At 32.2% G+C, this 26,330-nt stretch overlaps 1 protein-coding gene across 2 annotated transcripts in view; it reads right to left on the reverse strand.

Annotated features, from left to right (window-relative positions):
- Positions 1-26,041, reverse strand: part of LOC106718923 (knirps-related protein) — a 60,170-nt gene extending 34,129 nt beyond the window's left edge. Inside the window, exons 1-2 of one of the 2 annotated variants that reach the window (XM_014513127.2) lie at positions 25,590-26,041; positions 7,028-7,069 (exon numbers count right to left, since the gene is read on the reverse strand). The gene's annotated coding sequence lies outside the window, so the exon portion shown is untranslated. The remainder of the gene's footprint in view (positions 1-7,027; positions 7,070-25,589) is intronic. The other variant, XM_014513126.2, reaches the window with a different exon arrangement.
- Positions 26,042-26,330: the final 289 nt, after the last annotated feature.

A 26,330-nucleotide genomic window follows, 5' to 3' on the forward strand; every position in this document is an offset into this window, starting at 1 on the left:
TGGTTGTTTTGATTTCTTTTAATCGTCGGGAGAATCGCTTATTAATGAATTATTTCATAATATTCTTGGTGACATTAAAATAGAATGAAGTTATATTTATTGTTTTTCCGGTTTTGATTTTTTAATTTTTAATACAGTTATGTTGCATGTAAATATAGAATTTAGTTTGTATTCATTTTACCATCAAAGCGCACTGATAAATTATTACTTTATTATAATAAATGCAAATTATATTGATACACATATTTTACTTGGAAGATGATGTTGTGACTTGAATTGAATAGGTTCTCATTTCTTTATTTAAAGCCTGTTGCCTAAAAAAAAAATTAGTAACCCGTGTACTTTCCAGACTAAGTTCTACATCTATGCCAAATTTCAGCGTCCAAACATCTATCCATCCATCTAAACTATCGCAGAAATAAGTTTGTGAACAGATTAAGAAAGAATGAGAGGCTAGAAAAATCTATGTAACATAAATTACGCACACATTTTTATAAGTAGTTTGTGAAGTAAAAAACATAAAATTAGTTTTATTTATTAATTAAATATAAATAAAATGGATTAGTAACCGAAGTCGAGCGGCTCGGAGTGCTATCTCAACATCGTCTGGCGATCTGCTCGGTAATCAAATAATGTGTCGTGTTTATAGTCCGATCCGATCTTTAGTGCGGTGCCCTATGCGAAGCTCTGCGTGTGCGCATCCTATTAAAAATTACCTACACCTACTTGTATTACCGTTACGAAACGAGCGTGGACTTTTAAAGCGACTAAGTGTCCTATGATATTTATAAGGTATTACGACATTATTGCGTTATTGGGGTAGGTAGAGAACTGAAAAGTGGTCGTTGAAATGAGATTACGTTCTAACATTTTTAGGCACAACAATCAATGAAATTCAAAACACTTATCATAGCCATCCTATTAAGATTTATTTGATAGACAATGAAAAGTTATTTGGAAATTAAGAGTCGGAAGGAAATCGAAAGAGATATTATTAGCTTAAGTTTATTTTGTCAATTTCCTAGTCGTCATTTGTTTCTAAAAGTAGTCTACTCTAGTCTCCAGTCATACACAAAGTAAGCATAACTCGGAGCTATGCAGATAATGAAACTGCAGCTTGCAGGCACGGCAGTGCAGTGCAGGGCGGCGGGCTGGGAAAGCAGCTCCGAGCGCTTCGTGGCCCAGTAATGGCCCGGGAACACACGTCTATTGCACCGTATGGGAATCTAATGTAATTGAGACTTCTGAGACTACTTAGCCGTTATTGTTGTCTTAAATAACTGTTCTTTTGTGTACTATGAACAAAAAGTGCATAATGCTTCCATAGACATTTTAGGATTTAACTCTTCTTTTATTTGTTACTAATTTAAACCAACTTGAAGAAGCGATTTCATAAGCTATATTGAAAATTGGTAATCTTTTTTTTGTCTAAACGCAAATCTACTTTATATATACAGATTATGATCTTTAAACCGTTGTGTTTTAACTAAACTAATTGAAAATGGCTATATCGACTTTAATGCTTGACACCGTCTAGGTTACCCTGTTTGTTGCGGTTTTTATTTTTAAATATTTTTTTTTGCTAGAATTATTTTCATGTTCTACTATCTGTACATTTGTGATGTTCTAGAGTTTCACGAGAAAAAGATAACATCCACATCAACGTAACATAAAACGTCCTCCGATAGGAGCAATCAGCTCCCGATTTGCATACTAGAGCAGTTTTATTGCTTCAAACAAAGCTATAACTATTCAATTACTTGTTTAATAATCCGCTTACTGATTATTACGTTAATAAAATTATATTTTGATGTTTTCAATTAAAATATGTTAACTCGACAATATTGGTGGCGTTTATAAATACAAAGCACTATACGACTGACATCTTGAAATAATTTGTATGTGATATTTATTTTTAATATATTAATGATATTTATCTTTGCTAAGGACATTTGTTTGTTTATTCATTTGTTTATTAATCATTTTGTAGTAAATTAAATATTTATCACGACGAAGTAAATAATTAAGACGAACGATGTTACTTTCCTCTTCACAGATGTATATAAACCTTAGATTCTATTGATACAGCACTTGTGTAACACATAATGCAACTATTAACTACTATCTTTTACCCGCGACTCCGTCCGTGCGGTATAAAAAAAATGCACACAATATAAAAAGGTCCTATGTCCGTCCCCTAGTTCTAAGCTGTCTCCCCATCAATTTTCAGCTAAATCAGTTCGACCGATCTTGAGTTATAAATAGTGTAACTAACAGAACTTTCTTTTATATATATAGATAGACTAGCTTTTTCCCGCGACTCCGTCCGCGCAGAATAAAAAAAAAAAAAGAAAACGGGGTAAAAATTATCCTATGTCCGTTTCCTGGTTCTAAGCTACCTGCCCACCAATTTTCAGTCAAATCGATTCAGCCGTTCTTGAGTTATAAATGGTGTAACTAACACAACTTTCTTTTATATATATAGATATATAGATATAAAAGATAGATTATGTATGTATTTACAAATTTAATCATTAATAATATTTCAAGTATCCTGCAATATTATTTCTCTACATTTTGTATGATTTCTATGCATCAATAAAAGTTAAGTTTCTTTGATTTACCATTGATTTTTGTGACCTAAACCACTATACAACACTAGGTTATAAACGGGATTTCAGAAAACTTCGGTTTCAGAAACCTACAGTGAGTAGTAAAAACCATTGCGATGTTGAAAGTGATACGTCCCGAACACGTATAAAAATAATTCTCACAGAGTAATCTAAATTTACAATGAAATGCAACAAATTCTAGATCGTTCCTGAAGCATCGCCACGCCTTAGTCAGTAAAGGGACTTAATACTAACAAAACACTCACAATAGAATGCAATGGATTATATCGAGAGTGGGCAATACGTAGTTCTCACGCCCACGCGTGGCCTAAGCCCACTACTCACATAAGCTCAAGTTATCGCTTCAATTAAGTAAACTCTCTTATTATTCTTGGATTATTTTCTTTAACCGCTTTGTATTATTTTTCTTGGAATTTCGTAAACAAAAAGTAATTGAGCTTATGAGGAAGTGTTTACTTGCTTTGTGCTGCCATCTTTGGAGAAAAGAGGATAGACTATAGAGTGATAAATCTATATTCACTTGATTTTTATTTTTAAAAGATTCGTTTTGACTTGCGTTAAATGGTATCTTAATTATACGAAAATATATATATTTTAGTAATTAATTACAATTCTAGTTTTAAATACCCCTCTTGGTCGCTTGACCGTGGTAAAAACATGAAACTAAACTTGGGTGGTCGAGTTTTGATAAAATAAGTAGATAATGTGATTCCATGTACAGATTAATAATATTATTGTCAATTTATATGCATGTGAATATATTAATAGAAATTAATTATATTTAAATTACTCCATACTTCTCTTTCTACATCGACATCTGTGTGCATTTGACTTCGAAAAATATTTCAAATTATTTTTTTAACTTTAAAATTTAATCTACTGTTTTATAAAGAAATAAAACTAATTTAATCTACAAATTTGTCTTAAAATTCGATCAAAAACTATAAAACACTGCAATAAATCTTTATCAGCGACATCTAGTGAGCGTTAAGTGACTATCGTACGTAATTAATTACGTATTCATAGTGAATTAAAAATGTCTCATACATCGAAGTTTTAAAGTTTAACATTTTGGTGAGTTTAATTTAGTCGTGATTCGCCCAATCCGACCATCATACATGCGAAAGTTTACATGTATGGATGGATGTTTGTTAGCAGATATCTCCGGAACGGCACAACAGATCTAGATGAAATTTAGCACAGATATAGAACATAGTATGAAAAAACACATAGGCTACTTATTAAGATTTTTTAAATTCCGCGCGGTCGCAATCGCGGGTGACATCTAGTAATTAATAATAACAGAATTTTCTTTTTTTGATTTTAAATGCACGTTTTTTTAACATTCAGTTTAACTTTGTCAAATATTATATTTACCGTTAGCGAAATTTTCTTAAAAAGGAATACAAAGTTTTTGCTTCTCGTTTAAGCATAATGTTAACAAAACAACCAAAAATTTGTAAATAAATTGAGCTTTAAATTCACAAATTACGAAATTTTACATTTCCATCGCAATAATTTTAAGCGTAACTGATTTTAGAATCTTGTTAACGTTCATTGTAAATTCGAACTTATCCTAATAGTAATAAGGGTCATCATTAATAATATACATTGGTATGAAATTAAGCTATATATGAGGTGAGATATGCGACGCCTCGAGCTATCTGCACGTTTATCTGTCCCTTTCGCACTCGTGTATATTTGTATGTTATTGGTCTGTTTTGAAGGTTTGCGTTGTCATTTTTGTAAATTGACCTTTGATCTTGTAATGTAGAGATTATGTTGCGAATTAATCGCTAGGTGAGAATCTTTCTAGCTGTCTTCATTACTAACATACCATGTCAAATGTAATTGCAGTTGCGAGCTTATTGTATAAGTATGAGTAAAGGTGAGTTAGGTAAAACAACTGCATAACAACAGTATTTGCTAACTAAATATAACAATATGTTTTCATACATGTGTTATGATAGTTGAAACACAAGTTAATTCATCATCATCATCATCATCAGTCACTATTGAGGGGCTCGGAGCCTAAGTAAGGCATGACTAGGTCATAGTCAACCAGGCTAGGCTGGCCTAGTGCCGGTTGACTTCACACATTAAATTTCTTCACAGATTTGTGCAGCATCACGATGTTTTCCGTCACCGTAAGAACGTCGGATAAATGTACATATGTAAATCGAAAAACACATTGGTACATGGCGGAATTCGAACCCAGGACCAGCAGATTGCAAGTCAAGTGTTTAACCCCTGAGCCACCGACACTCTTCAACTTAATTATAAAACGTTCATTTAGTTTTATCTTTGCAAATAAGCATTTATAACAATTAATAAAATAATATTTTATTGCATTAAAAGATATAAAACAGAAAGACTTTATAAAACATCTATTCGATTTTCCTTATTCAGGTTTTTAAAAATAAATTTAAACCCGGCATAAAACTTAAAAGCTCACTAATTATGTAATTGGTTATAAACAAACAGCAATGGCGACACGAGAGCAGTTTTCGATCCAGTATCGAGCGATAATGGCTCTTTATTTCTCCTTTATTAAGATTAGAGCCCAATAAAAACTCAAACGTTTGAAGTAAGATTTTTAACTTTTAAGAGACAGGACCTGTCAAATGCACACAAATGAAAACGATCAATAAGTTCTCAACTGGCTATCACGAGTGCTTGTTTTATATAACTGTATACATTTTTAACTAAGGATGTGGTCATAAAGAAGTTTCAATTTTAAATGTGACCATGATATACACATATGTAGTTATCATCTTTAAAGTCCTAAAGTGACGAAATTTATTTAGTACGGCAGCATTTAGCCTAGTCCGTTGCTCTATAGTCAAAGAGGAAGATGGCCGCGAGGCGGTTGAAGACTAAATTGTATTTAAAACATTTTAATCTATGGTAATCAAGAACAAACAGTGACATTACGACGCACCTTGGACTTATTACACGGATATAGAGAATTATATGATATTACTAACGCTTTATTGAAAAAAAAAATACTAAAACAAAATAACAAAAAAATTGGTAAAGTGCAACAAGTATAATAAATACATAATTATAGCAAACTAGCTTTTACCCGCGACTCCGTCCGCGCGGAATAAAAAAAAAAAGAAAAATAAAACGGGGTAAAAATTATCCTATGTCCTATTCCTGGTTCTAAGCTACATGCCCACCAATTTTCAGTCAAATCGATTCAGCCGTTCTTGAGTTATAAATGGTGTAACTAACACAACTTTCTTTTATATATATAGATATAGATTTATTTAAAATAGTATTTTAACTAAACATTTAGTGTCATTTATGCAACTTAACACGATAAATAAAAGAATTAGCAAAATTATTTTTAATAAAATCAGAGAGACTGATTTATTTTTGTCATTATTTATTTTCGTTTACACAAAATGGAATTCAGAACATTATTTCATGCACACAATTTGTTGCATTAAATTTGCACAGGATCGTCGACCTTAATACAGTCTTTTGAAATAGCCGATTTCTTAATAGACTACGGTATTGTTTGTTGCCTTTGACAAAAATTTGTATGGACATCACACTATCGTGTGTTGCCTCACAAACAAATAAATCAGCTACGTCACTTAAAAAGAGAACCACGTTTTTAATTAGCATAATATCACGCTCGAGCCACATTCATCTCGATCTTATACTAAAATATTTTATATATTTGGCATTTGTGTTACAGATATTAAATTATGATTAGCCTCGGGTTTAGCAATTGACTACAATTATATCTTGATCGTAGTTTAATCATTATTTAATTACGGGAATAAATGTAAAAAACGGTTGATTTAAAAAAACATTAATTAGTTTTTTTACGATTCTTGAAATTTACGCGCCAAAACAGTTCATCATAGATTATAAATTAGGAATACGATACTCTTTTACATCGTTTTACGATCGTCAAAGTGTTTTAGTGTACATAACCTTTAAATAGTGTTGAAAGATTTATCGTCATATAAACGATATACGCTATTATATTTAATTGGGAAATAGACAATTTTATTGAACACTATATGGTCAGTTTGAGCAATGGATGACGTAACGGGAAACGTTTTAAAACGTGTCCAAAGCGCTTCACACCTCGTTCGATTGCAATTAACCGATGTTGATTCCGAACGTTATGAGACGATAAAAAAAGACTATCACATCGCAAGGTATGTATGAAAGGTTAAAAAAGATATCGAGCGCGTTCCGAACGGAAAACAATTGTGTTATAATTTAGTTGAGGTGTTCGAATGCCGTCGGAATTTGACCCCGGGGTCAATCTTGACCGACTCAAACACCTACGGATGAAAAAAAGAATATTTATTTGACATACATTGGAATTTTTATAACTATTTTCCTATATTAAAGAAATTATTAAATACCTTTTTATGGAGACGTAAGTATGTGATATAGCTAACGCGTACCTGAAACAAAATAACATGGTTTATTAAATCGTTAATCTGGTAAGAGAATATTTTACAGATTTTAGATTCAATGAAATATTGTGTAGAGACAGATAAACCCTTTTAATACAGACTTACCTGCCTTCTTAGTATAAAAGTTGATACAGTTTTAACGGTTAATATTTAACTTGAATACGGAATATGTTATAGAGTCTTTGTTTTATTACCAGAAATAGTAGTTAAATATTTAAATCTTAAACCAACCTCCTTTGTAGTTAAGGACTTAGATTGATTTATGGCCCTTCAAAGCTGTGGGTGTAATCCCTAATCATTTCTTAAAGGCTTGTAATAAGCGAAGGACAAACAAAACAAAAAGCGAACAAAAAAGGAAAAAGATTTCATCAAAAAGGTTCGTGTTGCGGTTGTTGTTACTTTTTATTTATTATCTGTGAACCATTTAAGTGTCGTTTAAATCGTTTGTCTTTTTATAATTTAATCAATATCGATTATTGTTATTATAAGTAATCGAGATAATTGCAAACGATTATAAACCAGACTGAAAATTTGTTCTGATTCCATAAGTTTTTTTTTTAATAATCTTTGATCTCGATAAAAATAAATAATAAATTTAATTATTACAGAAACTCGTTCACCGGGGTTATTTTGTAAAAAATAAAAGGTCATTTTTATAAGTTTAAAAAAAAAAACATTTTAAATCATCGAGTAAAATGTCAAATAAATAAGCAAACATGAATACTATCGTTAGTAATTAGTTTTAACATTTTTAACATTTCGGGGATTATTATTAATATTGCTTCAGTATTATTTAGTTCCTTGCGACATTTCACAGTAGTTATGTGTATATTTCACTGTATTTAGCTATACATGTTAATTATGCGTGCGAGATTAAATCCATCAAGCAAAATCTAACATGTGTGGCCTGAATAAGAAATCATTTGGCAAATTTCGATGTGTATCCGATAAGTCTATGATCGGTACATGATCGCATCTGTTTACCTTTGAACAGGAATATTTCTAATCCCGGATACACGGCAAACATTGGTTCAAACATTGGCCGAACACCCACACGCGTCTATTACCGAGGCTCTAACAGCTTAAGTGCTGTGTTAATACTGGTCCAATATGCGCCAGCGCTTTGTGTACGGTTAGCACAAAAATCATCTCACAAAGGACGTTTTTGAGTTATTGCCCCGTTAAAAGGCCGGACGTGCGGTGGCATGTTGACGTGGTAATGGGTGGTACGCGGTAACAACTATTTATTTTTACTATTAAACTTCGGATTATTGAACAAGAAGCTATGAAAGATGTTTATAAATTATAATATAGTGTATAAAATTAATTTGAAGTAAATTATATTGATTCGTTTTCATGGATAAAGTTTTAGATTTAAAACAAAAAGCAAATCTCTACTTTAACTCGAAAAGGTAAGAAACTTGTCAACACAAGAATCAAAAAATATTACCCTTATGTTTAAATATGTATAAAGTTTCCAAAAACCACGTAGCTAAAGTAGTTACAGTGACATAGTTATATGTACTTAACCGTTAAGTTATAATCGATAATAGCATATCAGAGAGATGTTAACAACTATCGAATTATTATGAGCTGTTTAGGCAAACATGGGTCGCGGTACAAAACGAATGATAATGATCACACAAACAACTCGGCGAAAGTTGGTGAGTTTCTAAATTAGCGGGTCCAGATGAGGCGCGCGATTGATAGTGGACGAATTAGCGGCTTTTGTTGGTCGCCACACGCCACACCGCGTCACTACAGTGACAATATCGTAAACCAGTTTTGGGAATTTGTTTTATTTCTTTATCTTTTTTACGAAAACTAAACAATGCATCTTATTTAATGTATCCAAGAAAAGTAATATTTATTTTTGATAGTTGTATTACAACACATACACATAGTTATAAGAATTAGGTAATAAAATTAATAAAGAAGTACAAATTTCGTAGGTAGCATTACTGTTTTGTATATCAAATAATATTATCCGTCTAAATGTAAATAATGAAATGTTAGTCTGCATATGTCACGTGAGTAAAAAAACATAAAAAGCTGTTCAACTATTTCAACGTTATTCGAAGAATAGATTGCTTTTTTAATATAAGACAAAATAATTTATTTACAGATGCTGTCAATAGTTGATTACATTTTATTACTGTACATAAATTATTATATTTTATATTTATTTATTCAAATAATTAAATGAATCAATAGTTTTATTCTTTTTAATATTTTGATTACAATACCATTTATGATTATAACTTATGTAAAATAAATTTATATTAATAATTTTAATTTAATTAAAAATTATGATATTAGTTTAAACTTTAATGAAATATGATAATTGGATATTAAAAGATAATTATGATACAAAATTATTTCTCACAGCAAAATAAATTCGTCAGCTAACAAAATGAGATTTAAACATTTAGCAAAATAAAATAATTTTTGAATTAAGACGAATTGAAAACGTCAGTGGGTTCGTGGGATTATAATAAAAATGGCCATAAAGGTCACTGAAACAATATAAAAATGTGATCAACATATTTTAAAATTCTCACTATTCTATTGAGAAGACTACTGTCTGGTCACCCTATATTAGTAAAGCATTTAGCGCTACACATTGGCCGGCGAGCGTTTCCGGATCGATTGTATTAACACCCACTTTCCGCGGCCGATCTACGAAAGTGAACGATGTGATCTAACACATTTATATTTGCATGTACATTTTGATATTATAATATTTTAAAGTGCTCTTGAGACAGAACCGCCTTGGTATTCCTAAATGTGGTCCGTCCACGACTTCACAACCCGTGCACCCTCGGTTTAAGACGGCCCGGATGTCTTAAGACAACGTTTGATGGGTTGGTAGAGTTGAGAAAAGTCAGTAATTTTTTAATTCTTCTTTTATATTTTTTACTACACAGCTATATACCGCTAATTTATTATTAAGAATATAAAAATAATTTATCTAATCTTAGATCTTTGTTACGATATAATAAATATTTTTAACTAAATGTTACCAGCGCTTGATGAATATTTAATATCAATTAAATTATTTTAAATATTCTAATAATCATTAAACTGTTCATTTAATTTTAAATACGATATCAAAAATTTGTCTTTTTTTCACCGATCTCTGTTTAACATTAAGACAGTGACAGAGATGGTTGCGTATCCGGATCAAAATGATATTGGACGGCAGTAGGTCAGAGTATAGAAACAAAAGCAATAAAAAGTATCGTTCGATGGACAAGTGCGATAGTGAGCTCGGATTTCACACAGACTAAAAAGGTTATTGTTTTAAAGATAAATGCGCACCGATAAGACGCACGGTAATTCGGAGATCGTTTATGGTTATGTAAATATGTGTTTTATTATATAATTTTTAGGTTTCAATATTAAATGAAAAGGTCATCTGTGATTTTGGTTGAGACTACACGGGGTAAGGTCAACAGATATATTGTTTCGGTTTTGCGTAATTACATGTTCAAATGTTAAGTGGCTGAGCTTCATAATTAATAATTATGAAGTAGAAATGATTGTTAATCTTACATAACTCATTAAAAGATGTTGCGATGTCCAACGTGAAAAAAAAAGCAATTGATATATTGATGCTTTACCTAAGAATCAACATATGGTGTGTTAAAAAATTACATGAACAAAAGCAAAAAAAGACGTTTAAAATTATCAATTTTTGTGTCCCGTTAATTCCGTGGGACTATAAACTTGTTATTTAACTATCTCGAATTATAAAAAAAAAACCGTATAAACCATGACATTTTTAAACAAAGGCCTCTAACAATTAAAACATTTTCAATCGTATACCAATCAACAAAACACACAAGTTACGCCATATACGAGATAAATTACATTTAATTTGATTATGACTTAAATTCGTATTTCACGCGTCGACTTTTATGCTGTCTGTGCACGCGATGCGATGTCAGCGACATCTTCATGCGAAGGGTCAAATTGTTTAAGATAAATGTTTTGACTTTTAGTTCGCATGTCTTCTAACTATTAATGATGGATCGGAGACGAATAAATGCAATAATTTCTCAATCTCATCTTTATTGCTCTTTGTATTTTTTTTTCTATAGACTAATAAAACAATAATTGCGATTGCAAGTCAATTGCATGTGATTTTATAGTGAAATTATTCCAATGTTTGCTTTTAAACATCAACCAAAATCTTATCTACTTTAATATTATAAATACGAATGTTTGGATGGATGAATGGATGTGTGTTTGAAGGTATCTCTGAAACAACTTAACGGATCTTGATGAAATTTGGCATAGATGTAGAGCAGTCTTGAAGAATACATAGGCTACTAATAAAGTCTTTTCAATTCCGCGCGGAAGGAGCCACGGGCGACAGCTAGTCAAATAAATTTTTTGTGTTCAAAACAGACCTACTTTTTAAGTGGATCTTTACTTCATTTAAGTAATAATTTTAATTCTAAACATTGGTCATCGAATAATATTACTTAATTCATCTGCACTTGTACTTATTAATTTGTAAGTCAACACTTTAGTCAGTAGTCAACTTCCTGTATAAGGTTAAATAACAAGAGTGCACTAGCGGCCACTTAGCGAAACTACTGCCTTATAAAGCCTTGCTTACACTATTCGTCTTTTTTATTGTTCAAAACTTACACCCTATAAAATATGAATTCTCTCGTAATATACAATAATATAGGTTATTTGCGAAGTAAACACTAAAAAACCTAACCGATTGCTTTCCTATGACACTCTGGTTGATGTTTATAAATGACAATTCCATGAAATTATATAAAAGTCTGGTGTTAGAGATTTTTTTGTTGAATTCTTAATCTTATAATGATATAGAACTAATCAAATTTATTATGTATTTTTTTAATGATAAAACATGTGTACTCTTCTTTACGGCTACATAAGAAAAGCTTCTGTTTACACAAAAGACCTGATCATGCGTGGTTTATGGTCATTAGTATATTAAGGCATCTCGTAGACACGGACAAATCAATACACACCTCCCAAAAACTAACGCAACATTAACATTACAATAATTAAAAAGTAAATAAAACAAATCTTTGCGTCTATGATATTAAGGATTAGCTGTTGTTCGAATATTGAAATAGGTCACTAAAGGCCAAAGTTATCCGAACGTAGCGTCGTCGCTCGATACGATCGTCGATAAAAAGTTGTAAATGTTTTTAAGCGATTCGCGGCTTTAACGTGTGTCGTAAGCGTGAACCGTTTGATATTTGCATTTCTATTTGGTCACTCGATCTTTGCTGTTTAAGCTAGGTGATAATGTGTTTCGATCCGCGTTGGTTTCGACACGTTAGATAGTTTGACTTTTAAGAGACAGGATCTGTTGAGTGCGCACTTTTTTCTCATTTAAAAATAAACGATAATGTTCAAATTTGCTTGTTTTTCTTGTCTGTAATTTTTTGAGACAGAATGAATGCAGACGTTTCTAATTCACTGCGATTTAGTCAGTATTTGCACACGTGTGATTGTCATTTTTATTTCTTACAATAGTACAACGACAGCTCTTTGCCTAGTCCGTTTCTCTATAGTCAAAGGTTAGGTGTTTTATAATCACGCTTTGGGTTTCGTTGCATTGTTTGTTGGATACGTTAGTAATACCGTGGTACTATTGATTACTTCATTACGATAAATAAATAACAGAAGCTACACGTAAATTAAACAAGCTCACTAGAAGAGTATACTTCGAAAGACAAATGTGTTGAATTTGTACTACAATTTACGCTATTAAAAGTTCAAATGTTCATAAAACATTCTATAAACAAATTTTATTTTATCTACAATTTTTTTCTACTGTTGTTTTAATACATTTTTTAATAATAAAATACAGTTGAAAACATTGTAAAAAATGTAAATAACATACCAATGAAAATATATTTCAAACAACTAATGAATTAAAAATGTTAATTTGATTTTGTAAATAATAATAACAATTGTTGCGGAGTAATTATTCATTAATAAGATTTAATATTTATTAAATAAATTATAATAATAGAACAAAGTGTAGACAGTTTAACAAAAAAATAAATTATTGTAATTTTATTAAACCATTACTAGTAACATTCTTAATTTCTTAATGTCAATAACTGTACTAAAGGTTTATTTATAAAGCAACTTCATATTCGACTTCCGATTGTTCAACAGACTTTTGCATAGAACCATCTTGTTACTGGTAAGAATGTTTATAGAATATTAATTATTCATACACTAAGCTTGTTTCTTCAGTACTTGAGTTAGAGACGGATATTTAAGCTCTTAGGTACTGTACAAACATATTGGTGTTTAAGGAAAGCGCCGACGCAAAACGTTCATGCAAATCAATTAACGTAACTATGTAATGAAGTAAAAATGTATAGAGATAAAAGTAAGATCTTCTAATAATAATCTATAATCTAATATTATAAATGCGAATGTTTAGATGGATGGATGGATGTTTGTTTGAAGGTATCTTCGAAACGGCAGAACGGATCTTGACGAAATTAGGCATAGATGTAGAACATAGTCTGGAAGAACACAGAGGCTACTTATTACCTTGTTTTTAATTCCGCGCGAACGGAGTCGCGGGCGACAGCTAGTAATTTATAAACAAATAGCTGTCGCCCGCGACTCCGTCCGCGCGGAGTTACAAATAAAACTTTATAAGTAGCCTATGACTATTTATAAAGTTTTTTTTTTCTTCCAGACTATGTCTACATCTGTACTGAATTTTTTCAAGATCCGTTCAGCCGTTCCGTAGATACCTTCAAACAAATATCCATTCATCCATTTATCTAAACATTCGTATTTATAATATTAGTAACATTTGAAATACCTGATTTACTATATCTTGAAACAATGTATAAAATTTGATATTTTAGATCAATTGACATGAAATAGGTACCTACTCCTTAATCATGTTACACATCATCACCAATAAGTTATTATAATTTAAAAAAATTATTTACGACTTAACATTCACAATTACCATTGAACTAATTGTCTAATAACACAGCGCAAAAAAATGCATATTTTCCTGTAATTAATGCGTTTGTTTACATAACAATGGTAGAGTCGCGGTTCTCGGCCAGTGTTCGTGCTCCAATTCACAGGGAACGAGTTCGTTAGTATCCAAGTGATGATATTAAAGCGATTAAACGTAGAAATAGAATATATATTGTAAGATATTTGATGCAAAAGTATTTTAAAAGAATTAAACTAACAGCGAAATAATGAATTTAACTCTACTTCATAATAATCCTCGCTGTAGTATAAACTCAAACCGAACGTAAACAAACAAAAATGTCAGACGTTCCGCAATGACGAATGGAAAGAGACTGCCTCGAGCAGCAGCGCATACTTCCTTATAAAACTTTTTTTTTGTGTGGCTACCCTCAACAGTCCTAACACGGCCTTTCCTGACTGGAGGACGTCCTCGTCCTCCTGTACTTCTTTTGCAACTTTGCGAACCATAGGCACGACGTTGGCATAGTTCGTTTACAACAACATAGTGAACCATAGGCACGACGTTTGCATAGTTCGTTTACAACAACACAATGAACCATAGGCACGACGTTTGCATAGTTCATTTACAACAACATAGTGAACCATAGGCACGACGTTTGCATAGTTCATCTACACAAATGACTTCAGCACATGACATAGGCACGACGTTCGCATATCATGTGTCATCTACATGTGCATAACATAGGCACGACGTTCGCTTATTACACACATGTCAGATACATAACTACTCGTATAACATAGGCACGACGTTCGCTTATTATACGCAAGTAGTATCACACAATCGTTCGTATAACATAGGCACGACGTTTGCGTGTCATACGAACATAAGATGTCTCACCGTTAAAAAAAAAGCATAGCATGTCTCGGGAGTCCACTCCCCTCACCGTGGCACCATGTAGGACAAGCGTCCCGCAGTCCGTTGCCGATAGAAGCGTCCCGCAGTCCGTCCTCTAAATGATATTAATGGCAACCCGCAGTATCTCAGTCCTGAAGATACCCTGGAAGCATCATCTCTTGATACAAAAACGTCTCACAGTTCGTTCACTATCTCACATCTGCAGTTGGGTATCCCACAGTCTACGCAACGCAGACCATCCCGACAATACATGGACAAAGCAAACTGAACTCATAAAGGGCATCAATGACTATCACGACATAATGACATCCATCTGACTCAGGCAAAGGCCTTTAATCTTATCACGACTCGGCCTTACCTGACCCTCACTAATGAACTGATCGAGGTATTCAATTTCAGTCTTAAGTAAAGAACACATCTTTAAATTAATTGAAAAGTCTATTGTTGACTTATTTGGCATCAAAACGTGAAATATAAAAATATTGGTTCGATCTTACCGCAGTACAAATTGAATAGATCGCGTCCACAATCCGGTCTGCTGTGAAATACACAGACAGCGCGTGAGCCTCACTGCCCACATATTCCCAAGCAGAATAAACGGCTTGGTCCACGCTACCCATGTTTCGCGAACACTGGTACGACTTTGATATCGACTCAACTTGCTACGACTACAACAATTATCACGGTAACGATCTGACATTTTTCTCTTTGCATTTATTTTCACGAAAATGCAAACACAAATACAGAGTGAGCAAAGTGGATAGAATCACGTGGATCCTATCCCACTTCTGATGTAAGATATTTGATGCAAAAGTATTTTAAAAGAATTAAACTAACAGCGAAATAATGAATTTAACTCTACTTCATAATAATCCTCGCTGTAGTATAAACTCAAACCGAACGTAAACAAACAAAAATGTCAGACGTTCCGCAATGACGAATGGAAAGAGACTGCCTCGAGCAGCAGCGCATACTTCCTTATAAAACTTTTTTTTTGTGTGGCTACCCTCAACAGTCCTAACAATATATTTTTATAGATTTTAAAAATCTTTTTTTAGAACTAATATCGATAGTAATATTACAAAGAGGAATGATTTCATTGTTTATTTGTTTGCATTGAATAGGCTTCGAAAATATTGAATTTATTTAAAAAATTATTTCACTGTTGGGAAGCTAGATTTTTTAATTCCGTGTGGACAAAGTCACGGGCGTCTGTTAGTTTGTAATAACAATACCACTTTAATTTTTTGTTTAAAGATAGTTTACAGTATAAATAAAATGTTGGGTTATATGTCCTTAAGTACAAAAACTAAAAATTCCATACGTAAACCTTTTCATGGAACCATTAAGTTGTTTAAATAGTCTAAATAATACTACAGTAATTTTTGAGTATATATCTTAATACAATAATGTCTACCAAATAAATGTTTAATTTTTAAATGTGTGTATTAAACGCTATCTCCTGTCATTTAAGCCAGGGGTAGCACGTGGACTTGATCTTGTGCGGGGGATAATTACCCGCGTGACGTGTACCGCGTCTGTGACGTTGCAAAACGTCAGCGATGACGGCCGTACCGATGGAACGGGATACGATTTCGTTATTAAATAACGTTTTATGTCATTTTGTATAATTTGAATAATATATTAGATAACTTTTCGAACCTGATTTAATCAAAAATTTAAGTTAATGATTCGCTGGTATCTTTAATTGATATCTGCAGATATCGCAATAATTTTCGGTTAATTTTAAGCAGGTCTAAAAACTACCACAGACAATACATTAGAGACATTTAGTATTGGCGACTTTCGCAATTAATTTAATTATAGACAATAAATAGAAATCAGGAGTTGATGTAAGGGCAGGCGCATCGCAATCTGCACAAACTGACAGCACAATACGTTGAGGTATTATTTGTGAGAATCAATCATGAGGCGGGCGACGCGGGCGACACGGCGCGGTTGTAAAATTGAAATTCAATAGTAAATGACATTCACGTTATAGCTACTTATTACGTTGCCATAGTTTTATACCGGACGGGACGGGTACGATACGATAAGTGTTTAAATGTATGTAAACTTTAAACTGTTTAAATCACGTGTTACAATAAAACAATGCACTATAGTAATTTTTAATCTAATATATGATAATCCTATTGTTAATTTAATTTGAATATGAACAGATTTGATAATACGCCAACGTAGTCTTAATAAAATATTTAAAATTTGTATTTAACTACGATTATATTAATATGATTAAGATAATTATATCAGTCTGTTTTAAAACACCTTCCTTTGTCTCAATTTAAATTATTTATTTAATGCAGCTACGCATTTTAAAATAATTAATTATTTTTGCATTTTAAATAAAACGTACACAAAAACAAGACTAGACATTTATAATAATTTTGTCTTTATATTATGCTAAATAGCGGCTGTTAAGTTAATTATTTGCAAAGTTTTTCCCAAAAACGATGTTATCCGATAAAATATTAGATATGGAGCGACGTTACGCTCCGACGTACTTGTTTAGTATTTTAAAATTGCATATTTTCATAAATAATTTTGTTTTTTTTCCTTTATATGCTTAATATTTAGTCTGTGATAATAGTTTATATTTTCATTATTATTCATTTAAATCGAAATAGGAAAATCGTCTGGATTTTTTTGTTAAACGTCATTTGTCTCTCAAGTACATTTGATTAGTTATGCATCGTTAAATAATTCTAGAAACTTAAATTCATATTAATTTAAAGGATGGTCATAATTAGTCTAGTCATAGTCATAAGTATTCGTAATCACTTAAGTTAAGTCAATCTAATATATAAAATTCTCGTGTCGCGGTGTTTGTGGTTAAACTCCTCCGAAACGGCTTGACCGATTCTCATGAAATTTTGTGAGCATATTGAGTAGGTCTGAGAATCGGCCAACATCTATTTTTCATACACCCCCCATTTAGATTTTTTTAACTGCGCGCGGACAGAGTCGCGGGCGACAGCTAGTAACCTATATAAATTTAAATGTACAATTTTTTATTGACAAAAATAAAAATTTGAACTCTTTAGGGACTGTTGGATTAACTATAGTACCAATCGTTTTTTTGAGTCCTCTTAACTATCTGACCGTTATCTATGGTCCTATCCGAACTAAACCAATGGATTAAAAATGATATTCGCTTTTAACTATGCTTTATTTGTACACAAAATATGAAACATAAAATTAATTGTGTTTGGAACAAGTTGTCTAATATACCAACGATTTGAGCAACAGTTCCGACACGATCGAAATATGTCGTCGAGTGTAAATCGAAATATAGATTGTAGACATTACGGCGCCTACGGTCGTCACCGTTACACCATTCCGAAGATTTACCGGAAAATGGTTAATAAAGCTGAAAAGTTACGGCCTCGAAAACACTATTGTTGCGTTCCCGCAAATAGTTACACTTATATGGATTCCACGAATGTACGATCCTGCGAGTGAACTCTTACTACGTTTGACGCGTGTCATTGTCAAAGCTTCGCTCGGCGAATGAATCGAAAAGTAAACGTTAATTTAGATTTTTATGTACCCAACTCAGTATAGTACAGTCACCTGCATATAAAGTGGAGCATTCTATTATGCAATTCGATGCACGAAGAATCCGTTTCACGTATCAGTTTTGTAACACATCTTTAACCGCTATATTTCAATCTAGCGACTTAATATATTAATCAAAGAAATTATCCCGGAGTAGATGTATTGCGGTGATGAATGCGCGTGACATTTAAAATAAAAAAAACCTTCTTTCACCACTCCACTTATCGAATCACGATTTCATAAAAAAACACATGAGAAACATAATAACGAGCCTGTCAGCAGTAACATTGACAAATTAAAAATCAACACCCATTGCAAAAGTAAAACTTACCGTTAACCCGCTGACCCGTGCGACGCATTCAATTGATTGTAAAGGCTTCTTTTCAATGTTTAAACGGTAAAATAAAGTTGGTGGTGCGTGTGGGCGACGTCGGATTTTGGCTGCAGTGTAATTAGAGATTGCTGAGTGATGCAAGGGGTCATGCGAACACACTCATAGAAAACATCGTGATGATACCGCCAATGGTACAAGTCATTGAAGATACGCGGTATAAAATGATGACCACTTTCCCTTACACTAATAATAAGTGAAAAAAAAAATTAAGCATTATTAAATCTACCAGCACTTCAGTTTACTAAACGGGAGAGTTTACAATATATAATTCTCTTAGGTGTTAACACTTAAATGTTAATACCACCAATGCCTAAAGTCAATAGCGAATCTTTAAAAACTAAAAGAAACTATGATTATCTATAAATTGACTATTACAAATTAATAAAGCAATTAATAAGCAGTGTATTTATACTTGTAATTCTATCAAGAAAAATTCGAGAATTTGACATCATGACTTGCGCTTATATCTTGTACCATACACGAAGGCATTTCGGCTGATCTTAATTAAAATTAATCGTTTCCACCTGACCGGACCTATTGTAATTAATGATGCGTGAGTCTCTCGCTACTTGGGGTGAACAGGTTGAAGAAAAAACAAGCGACGTACCGCTAATAGGATATAAAGAAATAATTACAATGTCTAATGAGGTGTGTATACTCAATTCCTTGTTACGTTACCGTTCGGGTTAAATTTAACTTGTGTGATATATGGATTTATATTGACTTTAAAAAGGCCTTTGTATGAAATGATATTCAATTAGTTGAGACAGCGTCTTAGAGATTAATTTCGAAGAACACACTTTTTTATTGTTATCCTTAAATGAAATTTTAATCTAATCTAGGCTTTACCTATACGTTAAGCTGGAATATCTTGTGAATAGTTTTGATACAATCTAGATGAAGCATGTAACATAGAGTATAGGTTAAAAACCTATCAAGAATTTTCAGGCAACTGTCATCAGTCAATGACGATTTGTTCGCTCAACTTTTGGCTTTTCAAATATTATTGTGCAAATAGTAATTGAGAACATATTATGTTGGAATTTTGACAAACATTGTGGGAACACCACGACATGCCAATAAAACGTAAGGTACAGTCTCGTCGTAAACAAGAGTGTCTCGCTGTCTAGGATGGCCGCGCTGCGCTCACGACCACGAATGGACTTGTAACAGTTTTCATGTCAAACACTTTCGTACAAGGAAGTACAACGGATGTTTATAATGCAATGGGACGATTCCGATGTTTTAGCTCGAAGGAATTTGGTATCCATTGATGTTTGGCTATAAGTTGTTTCTAATAAATATTGCAGTCAGTTCCAACTAAGTAATATAATATGAGAAGTTACTTCTTCTGAAATGTTCACCTTTATTATTTGCGACTCACCGTGCGAAGAATACCTTTTGTTTTAATAAATAAGCTGTAATGTACGATCACTGATCGTTGTATTATTTATTTATTTATTTATTTTTTTGAGGTAAAAGGAATCATTTTATATATAACAATCAAACCAAGTGACAATCAATTTGGAGATGATGAGAAAATAAAGCGAAGGTAAATTTCAACGCAGGCTGAGAGTTAGACACACGCGATTGTGCTTTACTTTGTACCTAAAGCTGTATGCACACAAAGTTACATCAATATTTTTAATTTTAAACTTATAATTGTTTAGGTAGATTTTTTTATAAGTGAATGGCAAACGGATATCCGCAACACCAAAGGAATTGCAGATGAGTTGCCGTACGCTTGTTTATTATAGGATTCTAAGTCGAAACTTAACATTATGGTACATATAACAAGTTTTGCAATCAGAACTTCTAAAACTTGATAACGTGAAACATCAGTTGAAAATAAAAGTTAAATTTTGTATCAGTTTATTGTAATTTAAATAACCATAGTATAGAAATAGAATAAATCACGCTATAATTGTCTATTCTAATCTTTTTTGTTGACATCTCATTTGACAGATAAAAAAATATGCTGAATCAATTTAATCGTTATTTTTTTTAGTTTTCAACTAATCAACAGACATATATAATATATTATTATTTATATATATTCTGGCAGTAGTTGTGGTGTTCACGTCCTTACAGATGATGACGGCGGGCACCATTAGGTCGGTGTAGACGCGTGAGAACTGGTGCGGCGGCCGCGGGGTTAGCCTAGGTTATGTTAGCCTCAGTTTCCGTAAAATATTACAGAAAAGTTAAATTTAAAACACGTTTATGATGATAAAACTATATTTTTAAAGATGCTTATGATATTATAAGGAAAATAATAACATTAAACTGGTTTATACTTGAAACAAAGAAAAATAAGAAATCTTATCTTTGTTGCGTTTTTCTTTACAATGAAAAAGAAGTAACAACTAAGGATTTCGTGAACAGAATTTTTCAAATTTTAATATTCTAAATTATGATAAAAGAAAATTAAAAAATTTAAAATTAAAAATTACGAGTATCTGTCATCTTAAGAACCATCAACAGACAGCATTTTATATCTAAATTATACTAAGATTTATATCAAATATTTAAATTAATTATGAGACTAGTTGACCTGGCAAACGTTGTTTTGCTAAATTACTAGTGTAGAAAAATTTTGTCCAAAAAAAAGGTAGGACTGGACAAGCATTATCATTTAGGGGTATGAAAAATATATAGTATTCGATTCTCATACCTACTGAATATGCATATAAAGTTTCATAAAAATCTGTCAAGTCGTTTCAGAGGAGTATTGTTACCAACATTGTGACACGAGAATTTTATTTTGTAAGATGAATAATTTTCATTCAAATTCAATATAAATAATATACAATAATAATTTGTAATAAGAACGTTCTAAAATATTATTTCTAATATATTTCTGAACAAAGAAATATTAATACAACTGAGAAATATATCAATGTAGCGAAAAATTTTTCCTTGTCAGTTACAAATATCGAGATTAAAAGAATTAAGTCAACGTGAAAGTGGTTTGTAAATTGAAATAATATATCGAACGAAATCTAAATAACAAAATATTTTTGCAGAATAAACATATTTAAATTATTATCGTAAATTTTTTATGCAATGTGTATTTGAGAGGACTTTTTTTTATTTAATACTAGACTAGCTTTTACCCGCGACTCCGTCCGCGCGGAATAAAAAATGCACACAAGATAAAAAAAGTTCCTATGTCCGTCTCCTAGTTCTAAGCTACCTGTCCACCAATTTTCAGTCAAATCGATTCAGCCGTTCTTGAGTTATAAATAGTGTAACTAACACGACTTTCTTTTTTATATATAGATACTAGCTTTTACCCGCGACTCCGTCCGCGCGGAATAAAAAATAGAAAACGGGGTAAAAATTATCCTATGTCCGTTTCCTGGTTCTAAGCTACCTGCCCACCAATTTTCAGTCAAATCGATTCAGCCGTTCTTGAGTTATAAATAGTGTAACTAACACGACTTTCTTTTATATATATAGATATTGTACATTTTAACTGTTTACTTTTCATCACAAAAACTATACTTTGGATTTATTAACTGAGAACATTTTATTTTTACGCATTGCAACATAAAAATTTTACATTAGTAAAAATACTTTAAGGGATAATAAGCTCGCATCTTATTTAAATCTAATTTTACACATTGAATAAATGGAATTTAATGTCACTAGTCTTTTTATAGTGACAACGGAAAAATGTCTTTGATTCAAGTTAATGGTTCAACTATCCAGGTTTCTGTTAAGTTAACAGATGCGAAACTTGTGACGGGATAATTTACTTAACGTCACTTAAGTGTGTATTGATTTAAGAGCTTTAAGTTGCATTTACTAGTCCAGGTTGGTCAATCAACATTCTTCGAACATTCCCTTAAGACTCGACACCGAGCTCTGATAAAGCTACCTTTATGTACCTACTATATACATTATATATTTATTCAATCGAATATATAAGACGATTTTATAGCTAAGCGCGTATCGATTTCATTTTTCCATTTGTGTATAGTATTTTTAAAATATTTGTCAGTTTGTGGTAACCTTTTTCATCCATTTTATTGCCTGTACATTACTTTGGATTAAAAAAGACATCCTGGAAGATAAGTTACTTTACATCGTATGTTAAATGTTCGACGGCATTCGTACGAAAAAAAACAAAACATTAAAAAAAACGTAACGATTGAATTTCGACAGTTTAAGAGAAACTGTGCAAAGACGCGGTGTCGTAAGACGATAATTTGTCGGCAATTAGTGAACGACTGAAAAGCAGACTTTTGACATCGTCAAAAACATCTAAACGTTTCGAACGTTGAGTATATTGCTCGCTAATTTGTGAAGGGCTCACTTAAGCTATAGAATTTTAAAAGCAAGATGAAAGTTCACGTGAGGTTAATTTTAATATCTCATAGAAATATGCATTTTGCGTTCCAAAATCCACATAATTATTAGTACATGATTACCACAAAACTCCTGGTATAGTCTTTTTTATTTATTATATTCGAAAGTACAAAAATAAGTTTAATGTACTTGAACTATTCTTTTTTCAAGTCAAACATATCCCGCGCGACGTATCTCTAATTAACTTTATAATTCTGAGGACGGATTTCTTTACTATTCGCGGGTCGCAACTCGGTTGTAGAGCACACACGGTTTTCTTTGATGACACCTCTTTGGTAACAAATATATTGCTAACAATTGCATGATAAATATTACCTTATAATTTATCGTTTAATTTCCAGGAAACACACAACCTTATTAGCGAGTACTAATCACTTAAATGCGTACAATCAACTTTAAGTTGAGACGTGTCTAAATTAGTGCTTTTTATCATTGATTATTGTCATCATTGTTTGCGGCGAGCCTAAATAGTGTGTGCAGACTTTTTGTCCTTTGCAAAGATAAATATGTGGGAACGATTCCCACGCGTTATTGTTTCTCATATAATATCTTGTTTTTATCGTAGTTTTTAATATCAACGTCAACTATTACGAACATAATGGTCAATTGTTCAATTGAATTTCGATTTTCAAATGAGGTCAGTACGACACGCTAGTGCATTTGTCATTCATTGATTTTGAAGTTGAAGTTTTTAATTTTTCTTTTAAAAATATCTTTCGCCCTACAGCCTACAGATATATGATTTAATAATAATAAACTGTTATATTAAATTTAACTTTGTGTTACAAAACTTGTAAGAGATACGTCGTTTTGCCGTCGCTTCTTTGATATGTTTAAAAAATATATATCAAATTTATTGAATTGTGAATACTTTATTTGTCTACTAGCTTTTACCCGCGACTCCGTCCGCGCGGAATAAAAAAAATGTACACAAGATAAAAAAGTTCATATGTCCGTCACCTAGTTCTAAGCTACCTCCCCATCAATTTTCAGCTAAATCACTTGGACCGATCTTGAGTTATAAATATTGTAACTAACACAACTTTCTTTTATATATATAAGATATTATTTCTTAAAGTTTCACTAGTAAATATTAAATTACTGTAGAATTCACTTATTGTTGGTACAGGCAATATTTTTGTATGAGAAAGATAAATATCCAGGAGTTTTTTGTGTGAAGTATCATCAACGTTGAGAGACAACATTAATTGTTATGTTACTCTAGTGAACAACATTAACGGAACATATAAAAAATTCGTATATGTTATCTACATACTCAATATTTTACTCCGGCGGAAATCAACTGTTTCAACGAAAAAAACTATCGGTTTAGTAATGATTAAATATTAACAAATTCTGTATTCATTTATTTCTACATGTTGAAAATATTTATTTCTACATAATTGTGGTTTTTTGCTTTTGTTTCTTTTCCATGTTATTTTAATTCGTCGGATTTCGGTTCGGAATGATTCTTGAAAGTTAATTCTATTAATCGGGATTATTACAGTAATGTGTAATCCTAAGACGTGATGTTGTTTACTTCGAATTACAAAAAAGGATAACAATTTTTTTTTACATTATTAGTAAGCTGTGGTACTTTAAAAATAAACCTTGTTAAAACTCTTGCCAGTATCTCAGTATTTTTGTATTCAAATATTAAGTTTACTTTAAAGTTACTTCACCGAGCTTTAAGTATTACTAAAGATGTCGTAAGAAGGATTATCGAGGGTGTTTGCAGGCTAGTTAATTGTATATTTAAAGTGCATTAAGAAAGTACGAAGTTAATCTAAGATTGGGTTATTAACTTACTTTGTTGTGAACATTTTGGTACTCTCAAAAGAATTAAATTGAAAGTACAAATTATGCAGCTGTGAAATATTTACGTCGATGTAGCGACGTTTACGAAAAATGGTGTGCGGAAGCTCGTTTAAGTCTTTTGTAAGGAGAATGTTTAATAATTTTTCTTTCAGTAAATTTTGCCAGAATAAAGTTTTAGAACGTATTTGGAAATTATAAAACGTGAAATGAATCAAAATTATCATAAACAAAAATACAATTGTGCAAATATGTTCTCCTTATACATTAACATGTGAACGCCAAATATTTTTGCGACTCAGTCTACAAATTAAACATGTTATGACTTTTTTTAAGAGATCGATAATTTTTCTGATTTTGAAATCGTACGGTTTTTGGACGGTCGATTTGCGTCAGTCCCGAGCAAATAAGAATTTAGGGTGCGATATGGACGTGCTAAATGCCAAACAACATACCTTTACTTCTTTGTATAATTTCGGCGAAAACAAAATAAATCACAGCTCCCGTTGAAAATCCCACAAACACAACACTGAGTATTTCGGCAATTTTTTCAAAGTCAATATCCGACTTGCACTGGCCGAGCGGCGAGCACACTCCGCGCCTCAATTAACAGTACTATCGATTTCAAAATGTCACAATACAGTCACTTTCATGCGAACAAACAGATGTGTCAGCATGTTTCATTTACAGGAAGGCTCTAACTGAAAACTTAAACTGAAATCGCGCGTGCACTCTGTTACGTTTATTGTCTCTATTTGTTCTGTTGACACATTATTTAGCGGACTTTCAGTTGCGGAATGCTCCAGTCTAGTTTGCGAGTTCCATTTGGTTTACTTTAGGTCGTGCGATCGATTCCATTTTCGTGAAGATCGAACGCGGACGACGTGTTGCTGCGGCGGCGCGCGCGCACGAATGCTCACTCAGGAGGATGTTCGCTTGCGCCCGACAGAGAGGCGTGGTTAACTTCTAACGCAACTTGGGACTATACCATTGTCTCCGTCGCTCCATAGGTTAATATCGTGTATCTGTCTCGCTCTCTAACGCCGTGCGCTATGGTATAGGTATGGTCGATGGTGGGACAGCGTGAACTTTGCCACTGCGCGCACGCAGCTCCGCTGTCGATTAATAAAACTATACGTTATAGATCGAGACGTGATTGTTTAACGTAACTTCAGTACGTAACAATAGCAGAGGTG

Source organism: Papilio machaon, chromosome 12 (genome assembly GCF_912999745.1).
Source record: "Papilio machaon chromosome 12, ilPapMach1.1, whole genome shotgun sequence".
Lineage (NCBI taxonomy): Eukaryota > Metazoa > Arthropoda > Insecta > Lepidoptera > Papilionidae > Papilio > Papilio machaon.